Below are 15,573 nucleotides of genomic sequence, written 5' to 3'. Positions count from 1 at the left end.
GGTTGGCATCAGTGAACACACATGTTTATTACCAACGCTGAATGAATGAAACAGTGAACAGGGTGAGCCATGAGAAGGTGGGGACTGTCCATATCATCATCACTTCCGTATTTAGATCAGAAGTCCAGGAAGAGGGGCCGTGCTTTATCTGGGCTCTGTTTAGCACTTAAGGGACAACTGATTTCAAACATACCCTGACTCTCTCTCCACTTCCTCTCCCTGACTTCTGTCTGGATCCAGTCCCTCACTTCCTCTTATTTGGAATGCTGCAGAAATGTGTTTCCCCATCTCCAAGCCTCCAGGCCTTTCTCAGCCAGACCCATCCCACATGGTTCTGCCAGGGGGACCTTTTTATTTTTTATTTATTTATTTTTAAATTTCTTAAAAATTTCTTTTTTAAAAATTTCTTTTCAGTGTCCCAGAATTCACTGTTTATGCACCACACCCAGTGCTCCCTGCAATACGTCCCCTCCATAATACCTGGGGACCTTTTAAAATCAGATCTTGCCCAGCACCTGCTTGCTGGATAAACTTCTGAGAGAGTGTAAGGCCTTTTCTTTTTCTTTTTTTTTTAAAAGATTTAATTTATTTACTTGAAAGAGAGGCAGTGAGAGAGAGCGTGAGCGAGAAGGTCAGAGGGAGAAGCAGACTCCCCCGTGGAGCTGGAGCTGGGAGCCCAATGCGGACTTGATCCCGGGACTCCGAGATCACGACCCAAGCCGAAAGCAGTCGTCCAACCAACTGAGCCACCCAGGCATCCCTGTAAGGCCTTTTCTCATCTGGTTTTTGCCTTCTTCTCCAGCAACTGCTCTCCCATTTGTACCACATCGTGTCCCAGCCATATTGAACAAGTCAATGTTTTCTGTACCCTTTTTCACTGCTCTCTGCTTGGTTAACTCCAGCTCATGTTTCAGGATCCAGCTCTCTGAGGCTCCCTGATGCCCAGACCAGCATATCTACCCCTTCTCTGAATTCCCGAGCAGCCCGTGTTCGCCTCTGCCTGGCATTTACCGCAGTGCCTTACAACCATTTTTTTCTCTCTTCTGTCCGCATTAGTCGGTGGGCCTAGATCAGGGATCATGATCTCTTTCCATAGCCCCAGTGCTTAGCACATAGCGAGAACTCAATAAATATTTATTTATTTAATGAAATTGAACCAAAACCACCCCCATTTTTTTTTTTTTGGTAGTAGATAAAGTATAAATGAACAAAGAAATACAAATCAGAGACTGCCCTGCCGATGCTTTGTACGAACTCATAACGCTTCATTACAGATAGCCATGATAGCAGCACCACCGAGACACTGTTTCCTCCTGTGTGGAAGAGTATGGGCTTGGCGGGGTTTGGGGAAACAAGCACATGGGGAGAAGACATCAGCTGGCACAGGAAGCGAGAGTCTCTCAGGATCTCTCCTCAGTGGAGAGGATAAGTGGAGGGTCATGGGGGTGTGACGTGTCTGCCCATCGGGATTCCAAATAGCTTCTCTTCCCCCGAGCCTGGGCATCAGAACAGGTGCTGCAGAGCCCCCGTACCTATGGAACCCGGGAGACCCTGACTTTCTCAAAGGAATTCATGTTAGGAGGAAGCCCTGAATGTAAAAAATAAACCCTGTTTCCCTGTTTCTGTGATCATGATTTTTTCATGTGTCCGGTTTGGGGGTGTTGCGAAGGGGTGAGAGGAGGGTTGGAGGTTATGCCTGGTGGCAGGGGCAAACCCCCGCACACCACTCACGGGTCTCTGATTTTGTGTCTTTCTCTAAATAGACTGTTAAATAAAAACCTATTCTCTTTCTGATTTAGAACCCGTACTTTTAAAATGAATTTTTTATTTACACCAGGAATATCCATTATCTGGCCTACTCTTCTATCAGCTTTGACAAAAGTGTGGATCCTGTAAACACCACCACAATCAAGTTACCAAGTGGTTTCATTACCCCTTCCCCTCTGATTACCTCAGGCTACCCCTTTGTTTTCAAACCCTTCCCTATCTTCAGCCTCCTGCAACCTCTAATCTGCTGTTTGTCCTTGAAGCTTTGCTTTTTGAGAGTACCACGTAAAGGGAATTACACAGTGTGAAGCCTTCTGAGACTATTTCTCTTACCCTGCCCAGTGCATTTGGGTTCTCCTGCATTGTTGCCTGTAACAGTAGTGTTCAGGGCTGAATTGTGCGCCCCTCCCTGGCTCCTTTCTTTGAAATCCTCACCCTAGCACCTCTGCATGGGACACAGATGGGATCCCTTCCTTGAATTCTAACCAAAAGAAAAGAAATCCATGACTGTTCAGTACACGTAAGACTTTTGGAAACACAAGAGAGGTTTACATCACAGCAAAGTGAATAACCTCAAGTTGAATTTCTTCATTTCCTTCTTCTTTTTTTTTTTTAAGATTTTATTTATTTATTTGACAGAGAGATCACAAGCAGGCAGAGAGGCAGGCTGAGAGAAAGGGGGAAGCAGGCTCCCCGCTGAGCAGAGAGCCCGATTTGGGGCTTGATCCCAGGACCCTGGGATCATGACCTGAACTGAAGGCAGAGGCTTAACCCACTGAGCCACCCAGGCGCCCCTCTTCATTTCCTTCTTTAGAGTTCCTCTGTGCCTCCCACCATCACAGTGACTCCATCGCCAAGCGCCTCATCTCATATCATCTTCCTGGCTTCTCCTGGCTTTGCTTGCTCTTCTCTCTCCATCCCTCCCTCTGAAGAGCAGTTTGACCTCTCTTTTGCCACCTTAGTTCCCGCTGACCCTGGGTCCTCTGGGTTTCGCCATCTCCCCCTCAAAGCTTACCAAGATATGTTCCTAAACAAAGGTAATTTACTCCCTAAGAAAAATTTTGGTGCAAGTCATTAAGATATATATATATATATATATATATATATATATACACTTTCCATCTCAGAGTATAATCATTACAAAATGCTCTGAGATTCTTGCAAGTCTCCTTATCCTTGACAAGACATTTTTTTATTTTCTCTAATTGCCAGTGTACCTCATAGGATGCAAATTTGTTTAGTGCAGAGTTCTGCACTAGTTGATATGCTTTCTAAAGACTTCTCTGACCAGTTACTCTTCAGCAGAGTGAGGTGGGAATGTATGAAAATGTAATCCAATATCTAGAAAACCAAAAAGGAAAAAAGAAAATGTGTCTTTTATATCAGAGAATAAATTTGCCTTTTTGTTCCATATTCCTAATGAAGAATTACACATAACACTCTGAGGACTCTGGACCAGTTTTACTTTGTGAGGCAGAAGAGAGAGTATTCGATCCTGACCTTCAAATCTGTGGAGCAATGCCAGTCAGGCTCTTTTTGGAGCTGGGCCTCTGTGGGTGTCAACAGACCCGCACCCTGGGAGGAGAAGCACTGTTTTTTGGCTGCCTCTTCTCAGTGCCCGAGCACCGTGGCGTGTCTCCTCTTACCATGCCTTCTGAGGGCTTCCCATCTGAACACAGGCCAGCAGCTTGTTTAAAAAAGGTCAAGGAGAAGAGAAACAGAAATACGGGTGGAAACATGAAACAGCTGTTTCTGACATGAGAGCTCCCAAAAAGGACAAGTTGACATAGGAAAGGAGAAGACATGTATGTTTTGTTCAAGCAGAAGGAAAGGGATTGAATGATGGCCTGGAAAGATGACGACTGGTTTCAGGCTGACCTGCTTGACTGCATAAGGAGGGGGTTTCTTGATTGTGAAGATGATACCTTTCGGAAATGAAGAGACAAAGAAGTGTGGATCATTAGGGTCCAGACAACTCTGACTTTGCTGTTTCTCTCTTCTCTTTCCCCTTCATCATTCCCCGGAGTTAAGAACAAACGCTGTTTTCCTTTAAATGCAGAGCCCGGTGACTCTAAAGGCAGCCAAGCTTTTGCTTACGGCCCTTGGGGAATCATCTGGAAGGCAGGAAGAGAGAGGGGGTGTGGGCAGCACGGGCCTGTGCCCTGCCAGGGCTGCCTTGTGGGTGGCCCAAGGCACTTCTCAGTTCTAATGGGGAGGGCCTACGCCTGCGCTCTGGAGTCTCATTGACCCACCCTGCCTCAGCTTACAGCTTACTGCCTTTGCCTCAGTACACACAGTGAACTTCTCTCCATGTTGGAAACTTATCTTGGAGACCAGCCATTTGAATAAAAACCTAATAGCTTTATTTTCTTCAGGTCAGCAGGTAAAGTCTCACACAAGAGATACCATCTTGTATCTCCTTCCATGCAGGGTGTACTAACCTATATACTAGACAGCAATTCTTCTCGGCAATGCCTAAGTTCTTGTTGAATGCCAAATTGCATAGTGACCTCGGCCAGCCCCAACTAGCCAGGGCATTACAGGAGCACAGCATGAGAGGTGGGAAGACCACTCTGCTTCCACGCCCCATAACTTCCTGTTGCTGTCCTCCTGCCGTGACTTCTCATTTTACCATCTTTCTAACCCAAGAGTAATGTCTTCTTTATTGTCTTTAGTGATTTACTTCCATGTTAGTAATGCCAAAGAAAGCCATTTAGGTTGCCCCTCCTATTTACAGTTCAAGAGATGGACACTTCCATGTTTACATTTCAAGAATAATCACCTACCATTTAAGAATCCAGGTGTTTTTTTTGTTTTGTTTTGTGTTGTTTTTTTAATTACCCGTTTCTCTCTGGCTGCCTTGATTCCCCTTCAAATTCTACTTCTGTCATATCAGAGCAAACACACTTAGAGCTCTTCAGTTGTTTTAAATAATCTGTGGTGTGTGCTTTCATGTGTTTGAAGGGTTCGTTCCAGTGAATCCCAGCTGCCCATCCATCCACAAACTGATCAGTCTTTTTCAGCTTCTTGAATTTCCTTTCCCTTTATTTTTGAACATGGACAGCTGTCATGTTGGTTTTAGCAGTCCTTTCAAAGCCTGCGACATGCAAGCTGAAGAAATCTTAAGAACCTAGAAAGAACATAGCAAGATTCCCAGTGTAGAGGCCATAGTAAGAGTTCATTTCCAACAACTGATTAGACAAACAAAACTTGCTGTGTTGTTGTAATAATGGTATAGCTAACGTCGGCCAGCTCACCAACCCATTGGTATTAGTGACTCACAGGATTTGTTACTACTCAGGCCATCAACTTGTTCAAGGGGCTCTGGCCACCAATGAAGGAAAGTGCTCATCTCCTTTTTCTTCTTTCCTGGCTGTTAATACAACTCAGTTAAGTACTGCATCAGTGAAAGAGCATTAGACCACCAAGATTAAAGTGAAACCTTGTCAAGTATTTGCAGGAGGATCTCAAATTTCTAGGTGTATGCAGACCACAGGGAAGGCAAGGATAGGAAACCGTACAATTAGAATAAGATTTTGAGCTCTGGGCTTCTTTAGACACGAGAGAGCCTTTTTGGAGCAGCTTCACTTAGAAACAGGATCATCAGAGAGTCTCTTGCTATAGAAAACTAGTACCTCAAGAGGCCTGAGCAACCATTTTTATTCCAGTAGATTTTATCTGGATTATGATCTTTTTTTGAGAATCTCATAAAAGCTATAAAGCTGAAGTCCAAAAATATGTGTCAGTGCAAACACGAATAACATTTGGTCTGGGATTTCAGGGACTCGTGGGTATCATCAAACCCATTAGTGAATCCCCTGGGGGATCTACATGATCCAGACTAAGAACCCCTAATCTCATCTAAAACCAAAGGAGGCAACTGAAGCCCAAGAGGATTAGTGACCCATCCTGGATTCTTCAGCGTCGTCACTTGTTGTTGTTGCTCTCCTCCTTTCCCTTTCTTCGTGTTGCTTGTATATACATTTTTTTCTTCGCTAAACTGATAGGGGTGCAGAAAATGTATTCTTTTATTGCATGTCTCTTCTCAAATGATGGGCGATAGGACGTCTGCTCACTGTCTCTCTCTGCTTCATTTAATTGATGTGGCACCATAAACTCCATCAAAGGGCCAATATAACAGGTCTGCTTTGCTACAAAGGAAGTTAGCTGTGGTGTTAGAAATTACCAATATTCTGCAGATGGCAAGAAAAATCGCAAAAGGTCCTGATGTCAAGAAAAACTGCAGAAGTTCCTGGGGGTTGTGTGGGGCAAAGGTCAAGCTATGCTCTGCTCTGTTGCCTTAATGGGTAGCTGGAATCTAGGAATACTTATGCCAAGTTGACTCTGAAGTGGTTTGGCCCATGATTTGGAAACTTCTGGCACACCTAACCCCTTATTACTGTAACACCTTTTTATAAACATTTAATGTTGGGAAATGACCCATTTTGATCAAAAAGCTTCCTTGTCCTTCTCTTGCCCAGTAACGAGTAGCAATATAAATAGCACTTTAGCAATCCCCTGATGTTATTAATGCCAGACAACCCAGGAAATAAAAAGTATATGTGAGCATTCTAAATGCTGTTCAAGTTCTAAAAGAACTTGAGCAGCTCAGGGAAGAAACTTGGAGAACTGCACACTTTACTCTTCATGCTCTTTAAGAAATTCAGAATAGCAGTAAGTATTTGTAATCTTGATCTGTAAAAACAATGTGTTTTCTAAGTAATTATCTTATAATTCGCATCAGACTCTTTAGAGCCAGCTGAGACATAGCCATCCGGCTCTCTTCCCCAGCAAGCTTTGTTTCACTCAGGGCTTTCTTTTTTTTGTCATTTCATTCTAGACCCTCTGAAACATCCTCCTACAAAAGTGAACAGCATGTTCTTTGTGTCTTGGTAAAATGCTCCTAAGTAAATAATGGTTGTTCTGACTTCGATCCTTTTTAGTCCTAAACTGATGTTTGAAGAACAAAAGTGGAGGTTGGATTGAAGTCTCATGAGAATGGGTATAGGCCAAAAATGACCCGAAGAAGAGCTTCTAATTTAAGGTGGCATCATGGTTATGCCTTGGCAGGTAAGCACCCAGCTTCAAAGGTTTCTGTTTTAAAACATAATAAAAATCAAAAGCAATTGCTTAAGGAGGCTGGGTAAATAATTTGCCACTTGAGAGCAGCATCTCCAAAACGATAGTACTGTGAGGACTGCCTTCCCTGGAAAAGTTTCTAACCATTTAAATCACCATCCTGGTGTTACTACCTGAATCACCTCCGGGAGTCAGCTACACATCTGTGATCTGCTGGTAATTCAGTGAAGGAAGCGGCCCTCCCGCGTTGCTTTTAAGTAGTTCTGGTGTAGTAAGCCATGTGCACCATTTTGGACGTGCAAAGATACGGTGGCAAGCTAAGGTTGAAGCTCCGAGCTTAATGCCCAGCCGACAAAGCCAATAGCAGGAATTGTGCAGTGTTTTAGCACCTCAGTATGGTGTACTTAAAGATGCAGGGCTAGGCATGCAGACAATAGATGCCAGTAGTACTTGGAAGGGAATTCAGCAGTTCGACTTAAAAATGAGAGTAAATGATGCATGTTTGGAAGAGCAAGAAATGGTAGCTGTCTTGTTTAAACTAAATGTTTAAGCCACGACATGGCCATTGGAATAATAATCTCTTGGAAAGCAATATTTAAATGTATCCATCATCATTTAGGTTCTAGACACACAGTTAAATATTATTGATCATTTGCAATTGTGTGCATCCATGTGTACATATATTAAACTGAAAAGTAACAGTAGCATGGAAAGTGTAGAAGATGAAGTATAAAAATAGTACTTGAGTTTCTAATTACCAGTTTTTAATTAAGAAAGCCACAAGCAAATTATAAACATCCAGTTTATAGCATTGCAATCTTAGAGGCTTACTCTCATGAATATGGTAATTTTTAATTTTATGCCCTCTTGAGATGTCTTGTTAAAAACATTTTATTGGTGATCCTAAAATTCAGTAAATTTGAAGCCCTTGGCACCTTGTAGATTGTTAAAGTTCCTCCAAAAAATGTCAGCAATAAATATTTGGCAAATATAAAGAATATGCACATTTTCCCAAGTGGGTGGTTGGGCTTTTTTCCTTTTTTTTTGGTAGTTGTTTTAGTCAAGTGATGACACTGCAGTTCAGAATGTGAAGGCTTATTGATATTTTCTTCCAGCAACTTACATGGGTTGCTGGGAACATACTGCTCCCCCAGAGCTATTTTTATGTGGGCACCTGGAAGTGGTGGCTTACTTGCTGCAGCTTGCAGAGCTGTTTTGGACAATCAGGTGTACATATGAGCAAGTGGTCTTTATTTAGAGCAATTAAAATTCTCACATTCTCCTCTCTTGACATGCAATTACTAGGGCTCTGCTGTTCCCACTAATTGCTCTTGCTGGGGACATTGGTGAGAAGCCAATGATTTTGATGGGTAGCGGATTATCATTTTTACTTTGCTACCTGAGAAAAAAATCATTTGCAAAATCCCATGTGTAATTAGCAAGACTCATGATTAATTGTCCTGCAAAATTAGCTTCACTGTTGCTTTTATTTTACTGCTTCAAATATTAATTAATGTTAACTCCGTTCCTTCAGTTCCAGCTTTTGAATATTCAACATGGCTTTGAAACATTATCAAGGTTTCTACTTGCATTAGCATGCTAGAGCTTTGATTTCAGGAATAAGTATTCTGATTTAAAAGATCACACTTGGGTCATAAATAATTTTTATAGGAGGACAAACAAAGCATCAGAGCACCATGGGAAGGCATTCATGCACTAACTGAAAGTAAATTGTTTCAATAATGATTCATTCCCTCGTGCTTTTGGGGGGAAACATCAGCAAATATGCAAACCACTGCATTGTGTGGGCGGAAAACAATTCCCCAATGACAAGCAAACTACACTGGCATTTTTCTACCTGTAAATATGTGGTGGGTGAGGCTCATGGTCTTGGGAAGGAATCCTAGCCTCTCCAGTTTAAAGGAACCATGGAAGTTATCCCGTCCAAAGATTCCCAGTCCTCGGCTGGGGTTGGGAGGGCACAAAAATAGCTGCAACTTTTGTGAAAATTACAGATTCCTTGGGTCCCATTCCAGACCTAATGAATCTGACCACATGGCATTGAGCCAGGCTGTGTGTATTTTTTCAAAATTCTCCAGGACATCTTGGTGAATGTCTAGATTTGGTTACCACCGATCTAGCTGAACCACCTAGATGTCTGAATTCCCTCGGTAACATCTGGGCCAAGTGATGCTTGCATACTGCCAGTGTTGGGGAACTCACTGTGTTACTTTTGAAAATAGTTTTGTTCTGCGTGTCTTTATTCCTTCTGTTCTGTTGTTAACTGTAGTTTTTGATTTTGTAGGGTGAGATTCCAAATGCCTCCTGCCTGTGTGCCTGGGCGGTTCTCTGTGAAATGCTTGGAATTAGACTGATGGGATCTGTCACCGTGACATGGTCAAGGTTACACATTACATCTAGATTTGGGGGAAAGAAACCAATGCTTCCCCTTTCCTGGTCAAAAACTCTGGGCCGTCTGGTGTAGGGAGGGCACTGTGGTCCAAAGGGCCCTAGCATTTGATTGCCAAGATCAATATAAGTCCAGCTGCCCCTCTACCTCCTGTCCAGTTCCCCAGCCCTGGAGCACCAGCTCTTGCAGACCTTGGGCGAACAGATCTTGGGCGGCAGGTTCTGCCTGGCATCTCTGAAAGCTTTTATGAAGCAGGAGCCTGCAGGGAAGATCTCCTATTTCTCCTCACACTGAGCACATTTTTCCCAGACACAGGAACCAAGGGAGGGCACTTGCAATGGGCAGCAGAAAAGGAGGAGGCTTGGGGCTGAGGATGGCCTGTTCAGACTGTCATCCTCAGAGAGCTTCCTGAGACATACCCAGACAGCTCAGAAGGGATCCCGTGGAAGCTGGTACTCCCAACTGCTGTGTGACCTTGTGGAAGTCACGTAACCTCTCAATACTTAGTTTCCTCATCACAAGTGGAAGTAGTAACAGCACCCCTCTCTCGGAGAGTTCCAACGAGACTTTTGCGTATTAAAATTAGGGGTGCTTGGAACAGTACCTGGTACATAGTGAAGCTTAAATAACTGATTGCTGAACAAATAACACTGACCGTTGCTGCATGCATTACAGGTAAATACACTTTTAAATCCCCAGTTACTACCTCCTGATACATTTTAGAAATGTAACTCATGAAGATATGGTCACTGGATGCAGGATCTAACAAAATCCAGTCTTTGCTCATAGTCTAAGTGGCAGAAGTTCCCATTTAAATTTATTTTTGTGACCTGGAAAACTTCCAAACATACAGAGAGAGATCAGATCTAGGCCTGGAATCCGAGGCATTCCTTTTTAGCCAGAGTGTTTCAGGAGTCCTCTTTGCCCCCTTTAAAGTTGGCCTCACCAAGGCCAACTTTGGAAGGGAAGGTGGACTCTGTGGATGGTGCGAGAAGTACCGCAGTCACCATGAGTACAGATTTTGTTCCCATTTCCCGCTCCTCACCCCGCTTCACCGTGATTCACTGTCCCTTGACTTAGAAGCCAAACGAGTGCTAGACCCCGTCGGAATTGGTTGTGGCTTGTTCCCAGCATGTGGCACAGAGGAGTCAGGACAGGTTTGTTGAATGGCTAAGTGTGAGTGAAGGTGAGTCCGAGGATGGCCCTGACCTCGCGATGACCACGGGCAGCCAACCAGGGCAGGTGCTCAGGCTAGACCGTTGACGCAGTTGCACATACAAACAGCAGAAGACAACCTGACAAGTTTTCTGCTGTGGGAACTTTCTCATCGGGAGTTTTCCACTTCCACAGGGAACGGGGTGATTTTTTTTCTGACTCTCATTAGCTCACGTTCCCAAGAAGTGATGAGGAAGTATGTAGTAGCCTCATTCAGAAGGAATGCAGGGTTGCCAAGCAGTGATGTCTCTACAGAATTGCCTCGGGAAAATGGACCCGGCCCAGGTCAGGGGTGGCTGGTGCCAGTGCAGGTGAGATCTGCAGGGCATCCCCTCATGGGGAATGGGCTCGTGGCCGCACAGTTGCTTCGACTGCTTATCAACATGGCCCCCTTCCCATCTGGCTTTCCACCGGGTCTCCGGGGGCGTCCTCTGGGTACTCACTCCTCGCACCAGGCTGGCTTCCTGGTGTCACCTCCAGTCCTAGAAGACAGAACTGAGGTTGACATGGGATCCACAGAGTCTTTTTTCATTTAAAAGCAGAGTGAGAAGAATGTCTTCTTTAGTCATCTCTGGTCAATCTCACTTTTTTTTTTTTTAAAGATTTTATTTATTTATTTGACAGAGAGAGAGATCACAAGTAGGCAGAGTGGCAGGCAGAGAGAGAGGGGGAAGCAGGCTCCCTGCTGAGCAGAGAGCCCGATGTGGGCCTCGATCTCAGGACCCTGAGATCATGACCTGAGCTGAAGACAGAGGCTTTAACCAACTGAGCCACCCAGGCGCCCTCGATCTCACATTTAAAACACACAGCTTAACATTATTTATTTCTGTATTATTGATAAAGCCCATGGAGCCACTCACTGTTGGCAGATGTTTGAAGTGCCGGACTGTGGAAGACAGGGTTCAAGAAAAGTGTGGTGATTCCCATTTCTGCCTCATTACCTTTGTAGATGAATTGAATATGCCATCGTGTGACTGGATTTTTATTGCAGATGATACGGTGGGAAAGAGGAGAGGGAGTATCTCTTGATGATTTTGATACCACTGGCTTTCAACTCTGAGGCCAACAGTTTAAAAGAAAAAGAAAAAAACTTGGAGAATGAGTCCAAAGCTTCTTTTGGCCCTTCTGTAGACTTTTATTCCTTCTGAAGCCAACTTGGACCTTAGAAATATTTATTATTGGTATTTCTAATGAAGAACAACCCTTTATAGACGTCAGTCGCCCACAGTAACTTTAGCAGTATGGGGGAAGCATCCGCCTCTTCCCTAGGAGCTGACATGGGGTCAAGGTTACCCCTGGTTGGGAATATCTGGCATATGACATATTTGCAGGTAGGCTGTTTAGTTTTAAAATGGCTTTGACATCATATTTACTGCTAGGTTAAAGTACCATAGACCAGTTGTTAATATGAGAAATACGGCTGGAGACTGCTCTAACATCACACTAACGGGAAGTTAAGACCTGCAGGAACACTACATAAATAGTGTTCCTCCTGTATTATGTTAATTCTTAGAATAACCTCGCAGCAACATTTCATTGTGACATTTGCATCTCTATCCCCTCGCAAAGTCTTAGGTTGCTTCATCAGGCACAGAAATATGTTCTTCTTGCCTGTGGCTGCCAAAGTAAATAGAAATCAATGGAAGGCGGCAAAAGTGCTGAAGTCATTCCAATAAGGGAAGTGTTGTTAATTTAAATTTTGCACTTGACATTGGTAAGGACTAATAGCAGAAAATAATGTCCTACACTGACTTCTAAAGTCATTTTGGTCATCACTTATCCCACGTTTCTTTGTTGTTGCAAAAACAGTGTTATAAATAAGAAACACTTCTAATTGTGATCGATCATGAAAATAAGGGGAAAAAACAGAAGTTTTATACATCTGAGTGATAGTAAGTCCTTGGAACACTTAGACACAAAAGGGATCTTATGATCTTGCCTGTGGACTGAGTGACCTCTGTGCGTGCAAGGACACGTATGCATGTGTACATGTTTCAGAAACTTCAAAAAGCACCTCCCGCTGCTTTCAAAAACCAGGCAAATATGTTTGAGGCCTGGTGGTAATTTAAACTAGGAAGATATACACAGAGCTGAAGGTGGCTACACAGGAAATTAGAAAAGTCTTGACTCCTCCGAGCAAAATGAATGTGCCATTGTATCACTGAATAATTGGTGGGGTGGGTCTGTGATGTTGATGCTAAGCAGGTGTCCATAAATCAGAATAAATGTTTGTAATTAATTGTTATTGGTGTTAATAAGAAAAGGTTTTAAATAAGCTAACTTGCTTTTCCCTTGGTGAAATCTCTGGGAGTTTAAGGCTTGTCATTTCAATCCTAAGTGGGTCAAAAGTCTGAAGTATTCTTGAAGTTTTCACGCTAGACCAGTAGAATACCGTAACCTGGAATTGGTGATCTTCTCTTCTTCTTCATTGGAACTCCTGACTTTAAACACAAAGCAGATTCCCGCTCTGAGTTGTAGGGTCCCACATGCAGTTGGAACGCCTACTTCAAAAGTGTATGAAAGGAAACACCCAGTTTGTCAATTCTTGGGGTGGAAGTTTTAGATGAGTTGTTCTGTCATGTCTGCCCGCTCCGCTGTGGGTCCATCTGACTTCATAGCTGACTCAAAGATCAACCTTGTTAGGTGAACCCAGAACATCTGCTCTCTCTCCATCTTTTTCCTTTCAAAGCCATCTGTTAAAGAGTAACAGAACCCTCTAGATTCATTTCTCAGACTTGTGGGAAAGGCTGGGTCAGGCACTTTGTGTCCCACCACACCTCCCCAAGCCCGATGGTGAGAAATGTTCTTATTTAATCCATATACTTTCCTATGAAGAAACTACCCTAGAAGAAAAGACAGGCTCTGCATTTGCCAAACGGCTGGGAAAAGAGGCCACGGCACAGAAATAGTCATTCCTAGCATTTAAAATCTGCTATGTGTTCTTTCTTAGACTGCAACCTGGAGCAAGGAGACGGGGGGAAGGAGGAGGCTGGAATCATGTTGAGGATGAAATCGAGATATGGAATCCATAGTGGGATTGTGGCATTGGTTGACATAAAAGAGAATGCTAAGGCTAATGGCCACAGATGAAATTCAGAGGCCTAGCAAATGCAAGGAGGCATTTATTCCAAACTCAGCAAAAGAATAGTAGCATATTTTGGAGACTAGGGTAACAGTCAGGGAATGTTTTCCAGTTAGTCTGCATCTAGGATTGTGGCATAGGCAGGATGGGTTGAAAGGAAGCAGATTTTCTGCTCTATTTCTATTGTACCCTGTTTTTTTGTGCTCCTCCACATGTCACCATCATCAGTAAGCTGGAGGAAATCTGGTCTGTGGTTACATAAACCATATGACCATTAGATGGGTGTTCGACGAGCTAACAGGATCCGGCCCCAGTGGTTGCCCAAGACTGTGTCAGCATGACCCAGAAGGCCAAGGAAAGCAAGGTTTATGAGTATTAGGCGGAGTCCACTCTTGTTTAAATGTTTGAAGAATTATCTTAATGATGGAAAAGAGAGATAGGAGGGGAAACTCATTAAACTTGCCTAATATGAGATGTAGCTGGGCTGGCTCTATGCAAGTACGGCAGAACATTTAGAGGTCATAATACACTTTTTTTTTTTTTTAACGATCTAGCAACATAGCACTAAAACCATGCATTCTGTTAAATTTTTAAAAATACTTTTATTGTGAAAGACAGTAAGGTATAAGCTAGTAGCTTTGTCAGCAGTGCTCTTTGCTTTTGAAGAGCATGCCCATGGGTTCTATGGGACACAAAGGGCATGGAGAGAGGCTCTGAGGATCTGTTTTTCCACTCCTGACCTGAATTCACTGAGGCTATGTCAGAAGCTTCCTTCCTCTGATAGCCCAGTTAGGCACTGGGCCTGGGCCGAGGTGAAGGTCTACCAGATGGCTTGGTTCTGTTCTGGAGATTTTGGCTTTCTGGAAACATCTGAAAGAGTGAAATGCCACATCTCCAATTTCTAGCAACATATTCATCTGCCATCCTTCAGCCTTGAAGCTTAAGCACGAAGACCACTTGTAGCCAGACTTCAGAGTGATCTGTCTCTAAGGAATACCTTTCATATTGTACTCTTCAGTTTTGCAATTCTTCTTAAGCTACTGTAAATTCTCAGCATAAATCTGCAGAAAGACTTCACCCTGCATGTCAAACCCTTATGAGGCTCCGTTTTCCCTCTCAGTTTAGTCTCTTTTCTAAAAGCCAAAGGCAGACAGAGGCAAACCAAGAAATCCATACACTGCACCAATGGGTTAAATCCTATGTCAAAGGTACAACTATAACATATTACAAGGTTTTCATCACATAATACATCACTCAGAGAAAAAGTATTTGGGGCGGCTTTTCTAATTCATCTTGCTGGTGTTAAATGAGCACATCTCTGGTGTTCCTGTCTTTCTGCTTCAATTAAAGCAATCATGCCTGCTCTTTTAGGAAACTATTAAGGGTTTATTACCTCTTTGTTTCACTGATGGTATTCAATTTCTCCTCTTGGTCTCCCCTTTCCAATACATCTATCTATCTATCTTCCTTCCTTCCTTCCTCTCTCATTCTCTCTTTCCTTCCTTCCTTCTTTTTAATTCTTTATCTGGCTCTGCATCTCAGCACAAAATATAGTTTGGGTTATTGTTTGATAAGATGGCTGCTGGTAAGATATAACTTGTTTAATGAATACCAACAAGTGTTTTTGTTTGTTTCCTGTGTATTTGATACATTGGACGGGTGAGAGTGGGCAAAGGAAGTACGAGATGGGTCGTGTTCCCAGTGGGGAGAGGAGGTATCAATACTCATAACATCTAGAAAACAATTCGCCGTTAGTATAAAGCTAGATGTTTGATTTCTATATGGCTAGGTAATCAGGAAATTTAAAACAAGCAAACAAACAAATAAACAAAAAAACCAGTCCCTTTAGTTAAGACAGTCTTTCTGGAGGGAAGTATAACACACTTTTTAGCACAAGAAAAGGGAAAGCATTTGGGATTGAGAGAATGGCCTGAGCACACAAGAAGAAGGACCAAGAAACGTGGATAGGGTACAGATGGGGCTCATCTGACCAAAGGGGAGGAACTTCTTTGCTGGGAAA

The sequence above is a fragment of the Lontra canadensis genome, unplaced genomic scaffold, assembly GCF_010015895.1.
Source record: "Lontra canadensis isolate GAN:19392208 unplaced genomic scaffold, GSC_riverotter_1.0 scaffold11, whole genome shotgun sequence".
NCBI lineage: Eukaryota > Metazoa > Chordata > Mammalia > Carnivora > Mustelidae > Lontra > Lontra canadensis.
The sequence above is the reverse complement of the archived record's forward strand: the minus strand, read 5'-3'. Positions refer to the sequence as shown.